This window comes from Nematostella vectensis, chromosome 13, assembly GCF_932526225.1.
Source record: "Nematostella vectensis chromosome 13, jaNemVect1.1, whole genome shotgun sequence".
NCBI classification, from domain to species: domain Eukaryota; kingdom Metazoa; phylum Cnidaria; class Anthozoa; order Actiniaria; family Edwardsiidae; genus Nematostella; species Nematostella vectensis.
This window is the reverse complement of record NC_064046.1, coordinates 5,586,617-5,599,187: the sequence shown is the minus strand read 5'-3', so window position 1 is coordinate 5,599,187 and position 12,571 is coordinate 5,586,617. Positions and strand designations below refer to the sequence as shown.

The 12,571-nt window shown below is 46.8% G+C and overlaps 19 non-coding genes across 19 annotated transcripts; all 19 read right to left on the bottom strand.

Annotated features, from left to right (window-relative positions):
• Positions 1-225: 225 nt before the first annotated feature.
• Trnar-acg lies at positions 226-298 on the bottom strand. The gene has a single exon. It is a non-coding gene; the product is annotated as a tRNA-Arg (tRNA).
• Positions 299-535: 237 nt separating this feature from the next.
• On the bottom strand, positions 536-608 carry Trnar-ucg. The gene has a single exon. It is a non-coding gene; the product is annotated as a tRNA-Arg (tRNA).
• Positions 609-1,375: 767 nt separating this feature from the next.
• Positions 1,376-1,448, bottom strand: Trnac-aca. The gene has a single exon. It is a non-coding gene; the product is annotated as a tRNA-Cys (tRNA).
• Positions 1,449-1,531: 83 nt separating this feature from the next.
• Positions 1,532-1,604, bottom strand: Trnar-acg. Its single transcript has one exon. It is a non-coding gene; the product is annotated as a tRNA-Arg (tRNA).
• A 393-nt stretch (positions 1,605-1,997) lies between these two features.
• Positions 1,998-2,070, bottom strand: Trnar-ucg. Its single transcript has one exon. It is a non-coding gene; the product is annotated as a tRNA-Arg (tRNA).
• A 1,276-nt stretch (positions 2,071-3,346) lies between these two features.
• Trnar-acg lies at positions 3,347-3,419 on the bottom strand. The gene has a single exon. It is a non-coding gene; the product is annotated as a tRNA-Arg (tRNA).
• A 237-nt stretch (positions 3,420-3,656) lies between these two features.
• Trnar-ucg lies at positions 3,657-3,729 on the bottom strand. Its single transcript has one exon. It is a non-coding gene; the product is annotated as a tRNA-Arg (tRNA).
• A 767-nt stretch (positions 3,730-4,496) lies between these two features.
• On the bottom strand, positions 4,497-4,569 carry Trnac-aca. Its single transcript has one exon. It is a non-coding gene; the product is annotated as a tRNA-Cys (tRNA).
• Positions 4,570-4,652: 83 nt separating this feature from the next.
• Trnar-acg lies at positions 4,653-4,725 on the bottom strand. The gene has a single exon. It is a non-coding gene; the product is annotated as a tRNA-Arg (tRNA).
• Positions 4,726-5,118: 393 nt separating this feature from the next.
• On the bottom strand, positions 5,119-5,191 carry Trnar-ucg. The gene has a single exon. It is a non-coding gene; the product is annotated as a tRNA-Arg (tRNA).
• Positions 5,192-6,467: 1,276 nt separating this feature from the next.
• Positions 6,468-6,540, bottom strand: Trnar-acg. Its single transcript has one exon. It is a non-coding gene; the product is annotated as a tRNA-Arg (tRNA).
• Positions 6,541-6,777: 237 nt separating this feature from the next.
• Trnar-ucg lies at positions 6,778-6,850 on the bottom strand. The gene has a single exon. It is a non-coding gene; the product is annotated as a tRNA-Arg (tRNA).
• Positions 6,851-7,617: 767 nt separating this feature from the next.
• Trnac-aca lies at positions 7,618-7,690 on the bottom strand. Its single transcript has one exon. It is a non-coding gene; the product is annotated as a tRNA-Cys (tRNA).
• An 83-nt stretch (positions 7,691-7,773) lies between these two features.
• Positions 7,774-7,846, bottom strand: Trnar-acg. Its single transcript has one exon. It is a non-coding gene; the product is annotated as a tRNA-Arg (tRNA).
• A 393-nt stretch (positions 7,847-8,239) lies between these two features.
• On the bottom strand, positions 8,240-8,312 carry Trnar-ucg. The gene has a single exon. It is a non-coding gene; the product is annotated as a tRNA-Arg (tRNA).
• Positions 8,313-9,235: 923 nt separating this feature from the next.
• Trnar-ucg lies at positions 9,236-9,308 on the bottom strand. Its single transcript has one exon. It is a non-coding gene; the product is annotated as a tRNA-Arg (tRNA).
• Positions 9,309-10,399: 1,091 nt separating this feature from the next.
• Positions 10,400-10,472, bottom strand: Trnar-acg. The gene has a single exon. It is a non-coding gene; the product is annotated as a tRNA-Arg (tRNA).
• Positions 10,473-10,865: 393 nt separating this feature from the next.
• Positions 10,866-10,938, bottom strand: Trnar-ucg. The gene has a single exon. It is a non-coding gene; the product is annotated as a tRNA-Arg (tRNA).
• Positions 10,939-11,860: 922 nt separating this feature from the next.
• Positions 11,861-11,933, bottom strand: Trnar-acg. The gene has a single exon. It is a non-coding gene; the product is annotated as a tRNA-Arg (tRNA).
• Between the last annotated feature and the right edge of the window lie 638 nt (positions 11,934-12,571).

Here is a 12,571-nt window from a genome sequence, read left to right as displayed (position 1 = left end):
ATTTCGAACTTAGTACATCACGTTGGCAGACCCAAATCGCCGATTCAAAAGAACGAGTAATAAAATCAGCTACCCTGCCAGGACTCGAACCTGGAATCTCCTGACCCGTAGTCAGGCGCCTTATCCATTGCGCCACAAGGCCGACGTTGACATAGTATTTCGAACTTAGTACATCACGTTGGCAGACGCAAATCGCCGATTCAAAAGAACGAGTAATAAAATCAGCGACCCTGCCAGGACTCGAACCTGGAATCTCCTGATCCGTAGTCAGGCGCCTTATCCATTGGGCCACAAGGCCGATGTTGACGTAGAATTTCGAATATAGTACATTACGTTGGCAGACGCAATTCGCCGATTCAAAAGAAGGAGGCAAAAATCTGTGACCCTGCCAGGACTCGAACCTGGAATCTCCTGATCCGTAGTCACGCGCCTTATCTATTGGGCCACAAGGCCGACGTTGACGTAGTATTTCGAACTTAGTACATCACGTTGGCAGACGCAAATCGCCGATTCAAAAGAACGAGGCAAAAATCAGCGACCCTGCCAGCACTCGAACCTGGAATCTCCTGATCCGAGGTCAGGCGCCTTATCCATTGGGCCACAAGGCCGACGTTGAAGTAAATTCTCGAACTTAGTACGTCCCATTGGCAGACGCAAATCGCCAGGAGTAAAATTATTATGCCAAGGATCAGGATAGAAAAGAAGGAAGCAAAAATCAGAGACCCTGCCAGGACTCGAACCTGGAATCTCCTGATCCGTAGTCAGGCGCCTTATCGATTGGGCCACAAGGCCGACGTTAAAGTAGTATCTCGAACTTAGTACGTCACATTGCCAGACGCAAATCGCCAGGAGTAAAATTATTATGCCAAGGATCAGGATAGAGAAGAAGGAATCAAAAATCAGAGACCCTGCCAGGACTTTAACCTCGAATCTCCTGATCCCTATTCAGGCGACTTATCCATTGGGCCATAGGGCTGATGTTACGGAATCTCCTGATCCGTAGTCAGGCGTCGTTTATATTGGGCCACAGGGCTGAGATTAATGTTGTAATTTTGGAATAAGTAAATCACCTCGCGTGAAACAAATAGCGTTAACATCAAATATTATGCAAAGACATGGACCCTGCCGGGACTCGAATAAGGAAAATTATACACTACATCATAGAAAAGACGAACAGCAAACAAAATTATCAAGATTAAGAAGAAGGAAGCAAAAATCAGCGATCCTGCCAGGAATCGAACCTAGAATCTCCTGATCCGTAGTCAGGCGCCTTATCCATTGGGCCACAAGGCCGATGTTGACGTAGTATTCCGATTTTAGTACATTTTGTTGGCAGACGCAATTCGCCGATTCAAAAGATGGAGGCAAAAATCAGCGACCCTGCCAGGACTCGAACCTGGAATCTCCTGATCTGTAGTCAGACGCCTAATCCATTGGGCCATAAAGCCGACGTTGACATAGTATTTCGAACTTAGTACATCACGTTGGCAGACGCAAATCGTCGATTCAAAAGAACGAGTAAAAAAATCAGCGACCCTGCCAGGACTCGAACCTGGAATCTCCTGATCCGTAGTCAGGCGCCTTATCCATTGGGCCACAAGGCCGATGTTGACATAGTATTTCGAACTTAGTACATCACGTTGGCAGACGCAAATCGCCGATTCAAAAGAACGAGTAAAAAAATCAGCTACCCTGCCAGGACTCGAACCTGGAATCTCCTGATCCGTAGTCAGGCGCCTAATCCATTGGGCCACAAGGCCGATGTTGACGTAGAATTTCGAATATAGTACATTACGTTGGCAGACGCAATTCGCCGATTCAAAAGAAGGAGGCAAAAATCAGCGACCCTGCCAGGACTCGAACATGGAATCTCTTGATCCGTAGTCAGGCGCCTTATCCATTGGGCCCCAAGGCCGACGTTGACGTAGTATTTCGAACTTAGTACATCACGTTGGCAGACGCAAATCGCCGATTCAAAAGAACGAGGCAAAAATCAGCGACCCTGCCAGGACTAGAACCTGGAATCTCCTGATCCGAGGTCAGGCGCCTTATCCATTGGGCCACAAGGCCGACGTTAAAGTAAATTCTCGAATTTAGTACGTCCCATTGGCAGACGCAAATCGCCAGGAGTAAATTTTTTATGCCGAGGATCAGGATAGAAAAGAAGGAAGTATAAATCAGAGACCCTGCCACGACTCTAACCTCGAATCTCCTGATCCGTAGTCAGGCGCCTTATCCATTGGGCCACAAGGCCGACGTTGACATAGTATTTCGAACTTAGTACATCACGTTGGCAGACGCAAATCGCCGATTCAAAAGAACGACTCAAAATAATCGAAATAATAACTATAAGAAAAAAAACACGAGGCAAAAATCAGCGACCCTGCCAGGACTCAAACCTGGAATCTCCTGATCCGTAGTCAGGCGCCCTTTCCATTGGGCCTCAAGGCCGACGTTAAAGTAAATTCTCGAAGTTAGTACGTCACATTGGCAGACGCAAATCGCCAGGAGTAAACTTTTTATGCCAAGGATCAGGATAGAAAAGAAGGAATCAAAAATCAGAGACCCTGCCAGGACACTAACCTCGAATCTCCTGATCCCTAATCAGGCGACTTATCCATTGGGCCATAGGGCTGATGTTACGGAATCTCCTGATCCGTAGTCAGGCGTCGTATATATTGGGCCACAGGGCTGGAATTAATGTTGTAATTTTGGAATAAGTAAATCACCTCGCGTGAAACAAATAGCGTTGACATCAAATATTATGCAAAGACAGGGACCCTGGCGGGACTCGAATAAGGAAAATTATACACTACATCATAGAAAAGACGAACAGCAAACAAAATTATCACGATTAAGAAGAAGGAAGCAAAAATCAGCGATCCTGCCAGGAATCGAACCTAGAATCTCCTGATCCGTAGTCAGGCGCCTTATCCATTGGGCAACAAGGCCGATGTCGACGTAGTATTTCGAACTTAGTAATATACGTTGGCAGACGCAATTCGCCGATTCAAAAGAAGGAGGCAAAAATCAGCGACCTTGCTAGGACTCGAACCTGGAATCTCCTGATCCGTGGTCAGGCACCTTATCCATTGGGCCAGAAGTCCGACGTTGACGTAGTATTTCGAACTTAGTACATCACGTTGGCAGACCCAAATCGCCGATTCAAAAGAACGAGTAATAAAATCAGCTACCCTGCCAGGACTCGAACCTGGAATCTCCTGACCCGTAGTCAGGCGCCTTATCCATTGCGCCACAAGGCCGACGTTGACATAGTATTTCGAACTTAGTACATCACGTTGGCAGACGCAAATCGCCGATTCAAAAGAACGAGTAATAAAATCAGCGACCCTGCCAGGACTCGAACCTGGAATCTCCTGATCCGTAGTCAGGCGCCTTATCCATTGGGCCACAAGGCCGATGTTGACGTAGAATTTCGAATATAGTACATTACGTTGGCAGACGCAATTCGCCGATTCAAAAGAAGGAGGCAAAAATCTGTGACCCTGCCAGGACTCGAACCTGGAATCTCCTGATCCGTAGTCACGCGCCTTATCTATTGGGCCACAAGGCCGACGTTGACGTAGTATTTCGAACTTAGTACATCACGTTGGCAGACGCAAATCGCCGATTCAAAAGAACGAGGCAAAAATCAGCGACCCTGCCAGCACTCGAACCTGGAATCTCCTGATCCGAGGTCAGGCGCCTTATCCATTGGGCCACAAGGCCGACGTTGAAGTAAATTCTCGAACTTAGTACGTCCCATTGGCAGACGCAAATCGCCAGGAGTAAAATTATTATGCCAAGGATCAGGATAGAAAAGAAGGAAGCAAAAATCAGAGACCCTGCCAGGACTCGAACCTGGAATCTCCTGATCCGTAGTCAGGCGCCTTATCGATTGGGCCACAAGGCCGACGTTAAAGTAGTATCTCGAACTTAGTACGTCACATTGCCAGACGCAAATCGCCAGGAGTAAAATTATTATGCCAAGGATCAGGATAGAGAAGAAGGAATCAAAAATCAGAGACCCTGCCAGGACTTTAACCTCGAATCTCCTGATCCCTATTCAGGCGACTTATCCATTGGGCCATAGGGCTGATGTTACGGAATCTCCTGATCCGTAGTCAGGCGTCGTTTATATTGGGCCACAGGGCTGAGATTAATGTTGTAATTTTGGAATAAGTAAATCACCTCGCGTGAAACAAATAGCGTTAACATCAAATATTATGCAAAGACATGGACCCTGCCGGGACTCGAATAAGGAAAATTATACACTACATCATAGAAAAGACGAACAGCAAACAAAATTATCAAGATTAAGAAGAAGGAAGCAAAAATCAGCGATCCTGCCAGGAATCGAACCTAGAATCTCCTGATCCGTAGTCAGGCGCCTTATCCATTGGGCCACAAGGCCGATGTTGACGTAGTATTCCGATTTTAGTACATTTTGTTGGCAGACGCAATTCGCCGATTCAAAAGATGGAGGCAAAAATCAGCGACCCTGCCAGGACTCGAACCTGGAATCTCCTGATCTGTAGTCAGACGCCTAATCCATTGGGCCATAAAGCCGACGTTGACATAGTATTTCGAACTTAGTACATCACGTTGGCAGACGCAAATCGTCGATTCAAAAGAACGAGTAAAAAAATCAGCGACCCTGCCAGGACTCGAACCTGGAATCTCCTGATCCGTAGTCAGGCGCCTTATCCATTGGGCCACAAGGCCGATGTTGACATAGTATTTCGAACTTAGTACATCACGTTGGCAGACGCAAATCGCCGATTCAAAAGAACGAGTAAAAAAATCAGCTACCCTGCCAGGACTCGAACCTGGAATCTCCTGATCCGTAGTCAGGCGCCTAATCCATTGGGCCACAAGGCCGATGTTGACGTAGAATTTCGAATATAGTACATTACGTTGGCAGACGCAATTCGCCGATTCAAAAGAAGGAGGCAAAAATCAGCGACCCTGCCAGGACTCGAACATGGAATCTCTTGATCCGTAGTCAGGCGCCTTATCCATTGGGCCCCAAGGCCGACGTTGACGTAGTATTTCGAACTTAGTACATCACGTTGGCAGACGCAAATCGCCGATTCAAAAGAACGAGGCAAAAATCAGCGACCCTGCCAGGACTAGAACCTGGAATCTCCTGATCCGAGGTCAGGCGCCTTATCCATTGGGCCACAAGGCCGACGTTAAAGTAAATTCTCGAATTTAGTACGTCCCATTGGCAGACGCAAATCGCCAGGAGTAAATTTTTTATGCCGAGGATCAGGATAGAAAAGAAGGAAGTATAAATCAGAGACCCTGCCACGACTCTAACCTCGAATCTCCTGATCCGTAGTCAGGCGCCTTATCCATTGGGCCACAAGGCCGACGTTGACATAGTATTTCGAACTTAGTACATCACGTTGGCAGACGCAAATCGCCGATTCAAAAGAACGACTCAAAATAATCGAAATAATAACTATAAGAAAAAAAACACGAGGCAAAAATCAGCGACCCTGCCAGGACTCAAACCTGGAATCTCCTGATCCGTAGTCAGGCGCCCTTTCCATTGGGCCTCAAGGCCGACGTTAAAGTAAATTCTCGAAGTTAGTACGTCACATTGGCAGACGCAAATCGCCAGGAGTAAACTTTTTATGCCAAGGATCAGGATAGAAAAGAAGGAATCAAAAATCAGAGACCCTGCCAGGACACTAACCTCGAATCTCCTGATCCCTAATCAGGCGACTTATCCATTGGGCCATAGGGCTGATGTTACGGAATCTCCTGATCCGTAGTCAGGCGTCGTATATATTGGGCCACAGGGCTGGAATTAATGTTGTAATTTTGGAATAAGTAAATCACCTCGCGTGAAACAAATAGCGTTGACATCAAATATTATGCAAAGACAGGGACCCTGGCGGGACTCGAATAAGGAAAATTATACACTACATCATAGAAAAGACGAACAGCAAACAAAATTATCACGATTAAGAAGAAGGAAGCAAAAATCAGCGATCCTGCCAGGAATCGAACCTAGAATCTCCTGATCCGTAGTCAGGCGCCTTATCCATTGGGCAACAAGGCCGATGTCGACGTAGTATTTCGAACTTAGTAATATACGTTGGCAGACGCTATTCGCCGATTCAAAAGAAGGAGGCAAAAATCAGCGACCTTGCTAGGACTCGAACCTGGAATCTCCTGATCCGTGGTCAGGCACCTTATCCATTGGGCCAGAAGTCCGACGTTGACGTAGTATTTCGAACTTAGTACATCACGTTGGCAGACCCAAATCGCCGATTCAAAAGAACGAGTAATAAAATCAGCTACCCTGCCAGGACTCGAACCTGGAATCTCCTGACCCGTAGTCAGGCGCCTTATCCATTGCGCCACAAGGCCGACGTTGACATAGTATTTCGAACTTAGTACATCACGTTGGCAGACGCAAATCGCCGATTCAAAAGAACGAGTAATAAAATCAGCGACCCTGCCAGGACTCGAACCTGGAATCTCCTGATCCGTAGTCAGGCGCCTTATCCATTGGGCCACAAGGCCGATGTTGACGTAGAATTTCGAATATAGTACATTACGTTGGCAGACGCAATTCGCCGATTCAAAAGAAGGAGGCAAAAATCTGTGACCCTGCCAGGACTCGAACCTGGAATCTCCTGATCCGTAGTCACGCGCCTTATCTATTGGGCCACAAGGCCGACGTTGACGTCGTATTTCGAACTTAGTACATCACGTTGGCAGACGCAAATCGCCGATTCAAAAGAACGAGGCAAAAATCAGCGACCCTGCCAGCACTCGAACCTGGAATCTCCTGATCCGAGGTCAGGCGCCTTATCCATTGGGCCACAAGGCCGACGTTGAAGTAAATTCTCGAACTTAGTACGTCCCATTGGCAGACGCAAATCGCCAGGAGTAAAATTATTATGCCAAGGATCAGGATAGAAAAGAAGGAAGCAAAAATCAGAGACCCTGCCAGGACTCGAACCTGGAATCTCCTGATCCGTAGTCAGGCGCCTTATCGATTGGGCCACAAGGCCGACGTTAAAGTAGTATCTCGAACTTAGTACGTCACATTGCCAGACGCAAATCGCCAGGAGTAAAATTATTATGCCAAGGATCAGGATAGAGAAGAAGGAATCAAAAATCAGAGACCCTGCCAGGACTTTAACCTCGAATCTCCTGATCCCTATTCAGGCGACTTATCCATTGGGCCATAGGGCTGATGTTACGGAATCTCCTGATCCGTAGTCAGGCGTCGTTTATATTGGGCCACAGGGCTGAGATTAATGTTGTAATTTTGGAATAAGTAAATCACCTCGCGTGAAACAAATAGCGTTAACATCAAATATTATGCAAAGACATGGACCCTGCCGGGACTCGAATAAGGAAAATTATACACTACATCATAGAAAAGACGAACAGCAAACAAAATTATCAAGATTAAGAAGAAGGAAGCAAAAATCAGCGATCCTGCCAGGAATCGAACCTAGAATCTCCTGATCCGTAGTCAGGCGCCTTATCCATTGGGCCACAAGGCCGATGTTGACGTAGTATTCCGATTTTAGTACATTTTGTTGGCAGACGCAATTCGCCGATTCAAAAGATGGAGGCAAAAATCAGCGACCCTGCCAGGACTCGAACCTGGAATCTCCTGATCTGTAGTCAGACGCCTAATCCATTGGGCCATAAGGCCGACGTTGACATAGTATTTCGAACTTAGTACATCACGTTGGCAGACGCAAATCGTCGATTCAAAAGAACGAGTAAAAAAATCAGCGACCCTGCCAGGACTCGAACCTGGAATCTCCTGATCCGTAGTCAGGCGCCTTATCCATTGGGCCACAAGGCCGATGTTGACATAGTATTTCGAACTTAGTACATCACGTTGGCAGACGCAAATCGCCGATTCAAAAGAACGAGTAAAAAAATCAGCTACCCTGCCAGGACTCGAACCTGGAATCTCCTGATCCGTAGTCAGGCGCATTATCCATTGGGCCACAAGGCCGATGTTGACGTAGAATTTCGAATATAGTACATTACGTTGGCAGACGCAATTCGCCGATTCAAAAGAAGGAGGCAAAAATCAGCGACCCTGCCAGGACTCGAACCTGGAATCTCCTGATCCGTAGTCAGGCGCATTATCCATTGGGCCACAAGGCCGACGTTGACGTAGTATTTCGAACTTAGTACATCACGTTGGCAGACGCAAATCGCCGATTCAAAAGAACGAGGCAAAAATCAGCGACCCTGCCAGCACTCGAACCTGGAATCTCCTGATCCGAGGTCAGGCGCCTTATCCATTGGGCCACAAGGCCGACGTTAAAGTAAATTCTCGAATTTAGTACGTCCCATTGGCAGACGCAAATCGCCAGGAGTAAAATTTTTATGCCGAGGATCAGGATAGAAAAGAAGGAAGTAAAAATCAGAGACCCTGCCACGACTCTAACCTCGAATCTCCTGATCCGTAGTCAGGCGCCTTATCCATTGGGCCACAAGGCCGACGTTAAAGTAGTATTTCGAACTTAGTACGTCACATTGCCAGACGCAAATCGCCAGGAGTAAAATTATTATGCCAAGGATCAGGATAGAAAAGAAAGAAAGAAAAAATCAGAGACCCTGCCAGGACTCTAACCTCGAATCTCCTGATCCCTATTCAGGCGACTTATCCATTGGGCCATAGGGCTGATGTTACGGAATCTCCTGATCCGTAGTCAGGCGTCGTTTATATTGGGCCACAGGGTTGAGGTTAATGTTGTAATTTTGGAATAAGTAAATCACCTCGCGTGAAACAAATAGCGTTAACATCAAATATTATGCAAAGACAGGGAACCTGCCGGGACTCGAATAAGGAAAATTATACACTACATCATAGAAAAGACGAACAGCAAACAAAATTATCACGATTAAGAAGAAGGAAGCAAAAATCAGCGATCCTGCCAGGAATCGAACCTAGAATCTCCTGATCCGTAGTCAGGCGCCTTATCCATTGGGCAACAAGGCCGATGTCGACGTAGTATTTCGAACTTAGTAATATACGTTGGCAGACGCAATTCGCCGATTCAAAAGAAGGAGGCAAAAATCAGCGACCCTGCCAGGACTCGAACCTGGAATCTCCTGATCCGTGGTCAGGCGCCTTATCCATTGGGCCAGAAGTCCGACGTTGACGTAGTATTTCGAACTTAGTACATCACGTTGGCAGACCCAAATCGCCGATTCAAAAGAACGAGGCAAAAATCAGCGACCCTGCCAGCACTCGAACCTGGAATCTCCTGATCCGAGGTCAGGCGCCTTATCCATTGGGCCACAAGGCCGATGTTGACGTAGTGATTCGATTTTAGTACATTACGTTGGCAGACGCAATTCGCCGATTCAAAAGAAGGAGGCACAAATCAGCGACCCTGCCAGGACTCGAACCTGGAATCTGCTGATCCGTAGTCAGACGCCTTATCCATTGGGCCACAAGGCCGACGTTGACTTAGTATTTCGAACTTAGTACATCACGTTGGCAGACGCAAATCGCCGATGCAAAAGAACGACTCAAAATAATCGAAATAATAACTATAAGAAAAAAAACACGAGGCAAAAATCAGCGACCCTGCCAGGACTCAAACCTGGAATCTCCTGATCCGTAGTCAGGCGCCCTTTCCATTGGGCCTCAAGGCCGACGTTAAAGTAAATTCTCGAAGTTAGTACGTCACATTGGCAGACGCAAATCGCCAGGAGTAAACTTTTTATGCCAAGGATCAGGATAGAAAAGAAGGAAGCAAAAATCAGAGACCCTGCCAGGACACTAACCTCGAATCTCCTGATCCCTAATCATGCGACTTATCGATTGGGCCATAGGGCTGATGTTACGGAATCTCCTGATCCGTAGTCAGGCGTCGTATATATTGGGCCACAGGGCTGGAATTAATGTTGTAATTTTGGAATAAGTAAATCACCTCGCGTGAAACAAATAGCGTTGACATCAAATATTATGCAAAGACAGGTACCCTGGCGGGACTCGAACAAGAAAAATTATACACTACATCATAGAAAATACGAACAGCTAACAAAATTATCACGATTAAGAAGAAGGAAGCAAAAATTAGCAATCCTGTCAGGACTCAAACCTAGAATCTCCTAATCCGTAGTCAGGCGCCTTATCAATTGGGCCACAAGGCCGATGTTGACGTAGTATTTCGAACTTGGTAAATTACGTTGGCAGACGCAATTCGCTGATTCAAAAGAAGGAGGCAAAAATCAGCGACCCTGTCAGGACTCGAACCTGGAATCTCCTGATCCGTAGTCAGGCGCCTTATCCATTGGGTCAGAAGTCCGACGTTGACGTAGTATTTCGAACTTAGTACATCACGTTGGCAGACGCAAATCGACGATTCAAAAGAACGAGTAAAAAAATCAGCGACCCTGCCAGGACTCGAACCTGGAATCTCCTGATCCGTAGTCAGGCGCCTTATCCATTGGGCCACAAGGCCGATGTTGACATAGTATTTCGAACTTAGTACATCACGTTGGCAGACGCAAATCGCCGATTCAAAAGAACGAGTAAAAAAATCAGCTACCCTGCCAGGACTCGAACCTGGAATCTCCTGATCCGTAGTCAGGCGCATTATCCATTGGGCCACAAGGCCGATGTTGAAGTAGAATTTCGAATATAGTACATTACGTTGGCAGACGCAATTCGCCGATTCAAAAGAAGGAGGCAAAAATCAGCGACCCTGCCAGGACTCGAACCTGGAATCTCCTGATCCGTAGTCAGGCGCCTTATCTATTGGGCCACAAGGCCGACGTTGACGTAGTATTTCGAACTTATTACATCACGTTGGCAGACGCAAATCGCCGATTCAAAAGAACGAGGCAAAAATCAGCGACCCTGCCAGCACTCGAACCTGGAATCTCCTGATCCGAGGTCAGGCGCCTTATCCATTGGGCCACAAGGCCGACGTTAAAGTAAATTCTCGAATTTAGTACGTCCCATTGGCAGACGCAAATCGCCAGGAGTAAAATTTTTATGCCGAGGATCAGGATAGAAAAGAAGGAAGTAAAAATCAGAGACCCTGCCACGACTCTAACCTCGAATCTCCTGATCCGTAGTCAGGCGCCTTATCCATTGGGCCACAAGGCCGACGTTAAAATAGTATTTCGAACTTAGTACGTCACATTGCCAGACGCAAATCGCCAGGAGTAAAATTATTATGCCAAGGATCAGGATAGAAAAGAAGGAAGAAAAAATCAGAGACCCTGCCAGGACTCTAACCTCAAATCTCCTGATCCCTATTCAGGCGACTTATCCATTGGGCCATAGGGCTGATGTTACGGAATCTCCTGATCCGTAGTCAGGCGTCGTTTATATTGGGCCACAGGGCTGAGGTTAATGTTGTAATTTTGGAATAAGTAAATCACCTCGCGTGAAACAAATAGCGTTAACATCAAATATTATGCAAAGACAGGGACCCTGCCGAGACTCGAATAAGGAAAATTATACACTACATCATAGAAAAGACGAACAGCAAACAAAATTATCACGATTAAGAAGAAGGAAGCAAAAATCAGCGATCCTGCCAGGAATCGAACCTAGAATCTCCTGATCCGTAGTCAGGCGCCTTATCCATTGGGCAACAAGGCCGATGTCGACGTAGTATTTCGAACTTAGTAATATACGTTGGCAGACGCAATTCGCCGATTCAAAAGAAGGAGGCAAAAATCAGCGACCCTGCCAGGACTCGAACCTGGAATCTCCTGATCCGTGGTCAGGCGCCTTATCCATTGGGCCAGAAGTCCGACGTTGACGTAGTATTTCGAACTTAGTACATCACGTTGGCAGACCCAAATCGCCGATTCAAAAGAACGAGACAAAAATCAGCGACCCTGCCAGGACTCGAACCTGGAATCTCCTGATCCGTAGTCAGGCGCCTTATCCATTGGGCCACAAGGCCGATGTTGACGTAGTGTTTCGATTTTAGTACATTACGTTGGCAGACGCAATTCGCCGATTCAAAAGAAGGAGGCACAAATCAGCGACCCTGCCAGGACTCGAACCTGGAATCTGCTGATCCGTAGTCAGACGCCTTATCCATTGGGCCACAAGGCCGACGTTGACATAGTATTTCGAACTTAGTACATCACGTTGGCAGACGCAAATCGCCGATTCAAAAGATCGACTCAAAATAATCGAAATAATAACTATGAGAAAAAAAACACGAGGCAAAAATCAGCGACCCTGCCAGGACTCAAACCTGGAACCTCCTGATCCGTAGTCAGGCGCCCTTTCCATTGGGCCTCAAGGCCGACGTTAAAGTAAATTCTCGAAGTTAGTACGTCACATTGGCAGACGCAAATAGCCAGGAGTAAACTTTTTATGCCAAGGATCAGGATAGAAAAGAAGGAAGCAAAAATCAGAGACCCTGCCAGGACACTAACCTCGAATCTCCTGATCCCTAATCAGGCGACTTATACATTGGGCCATAGGGCTGATGTTACGGAATCTCCTGATCCGTAGTCAGGCGTCGTATATATTGGGCCACAGGGCTGGAATTAATGTTGTAATTTTGGAATAGGTAAATCACCTCGCGTG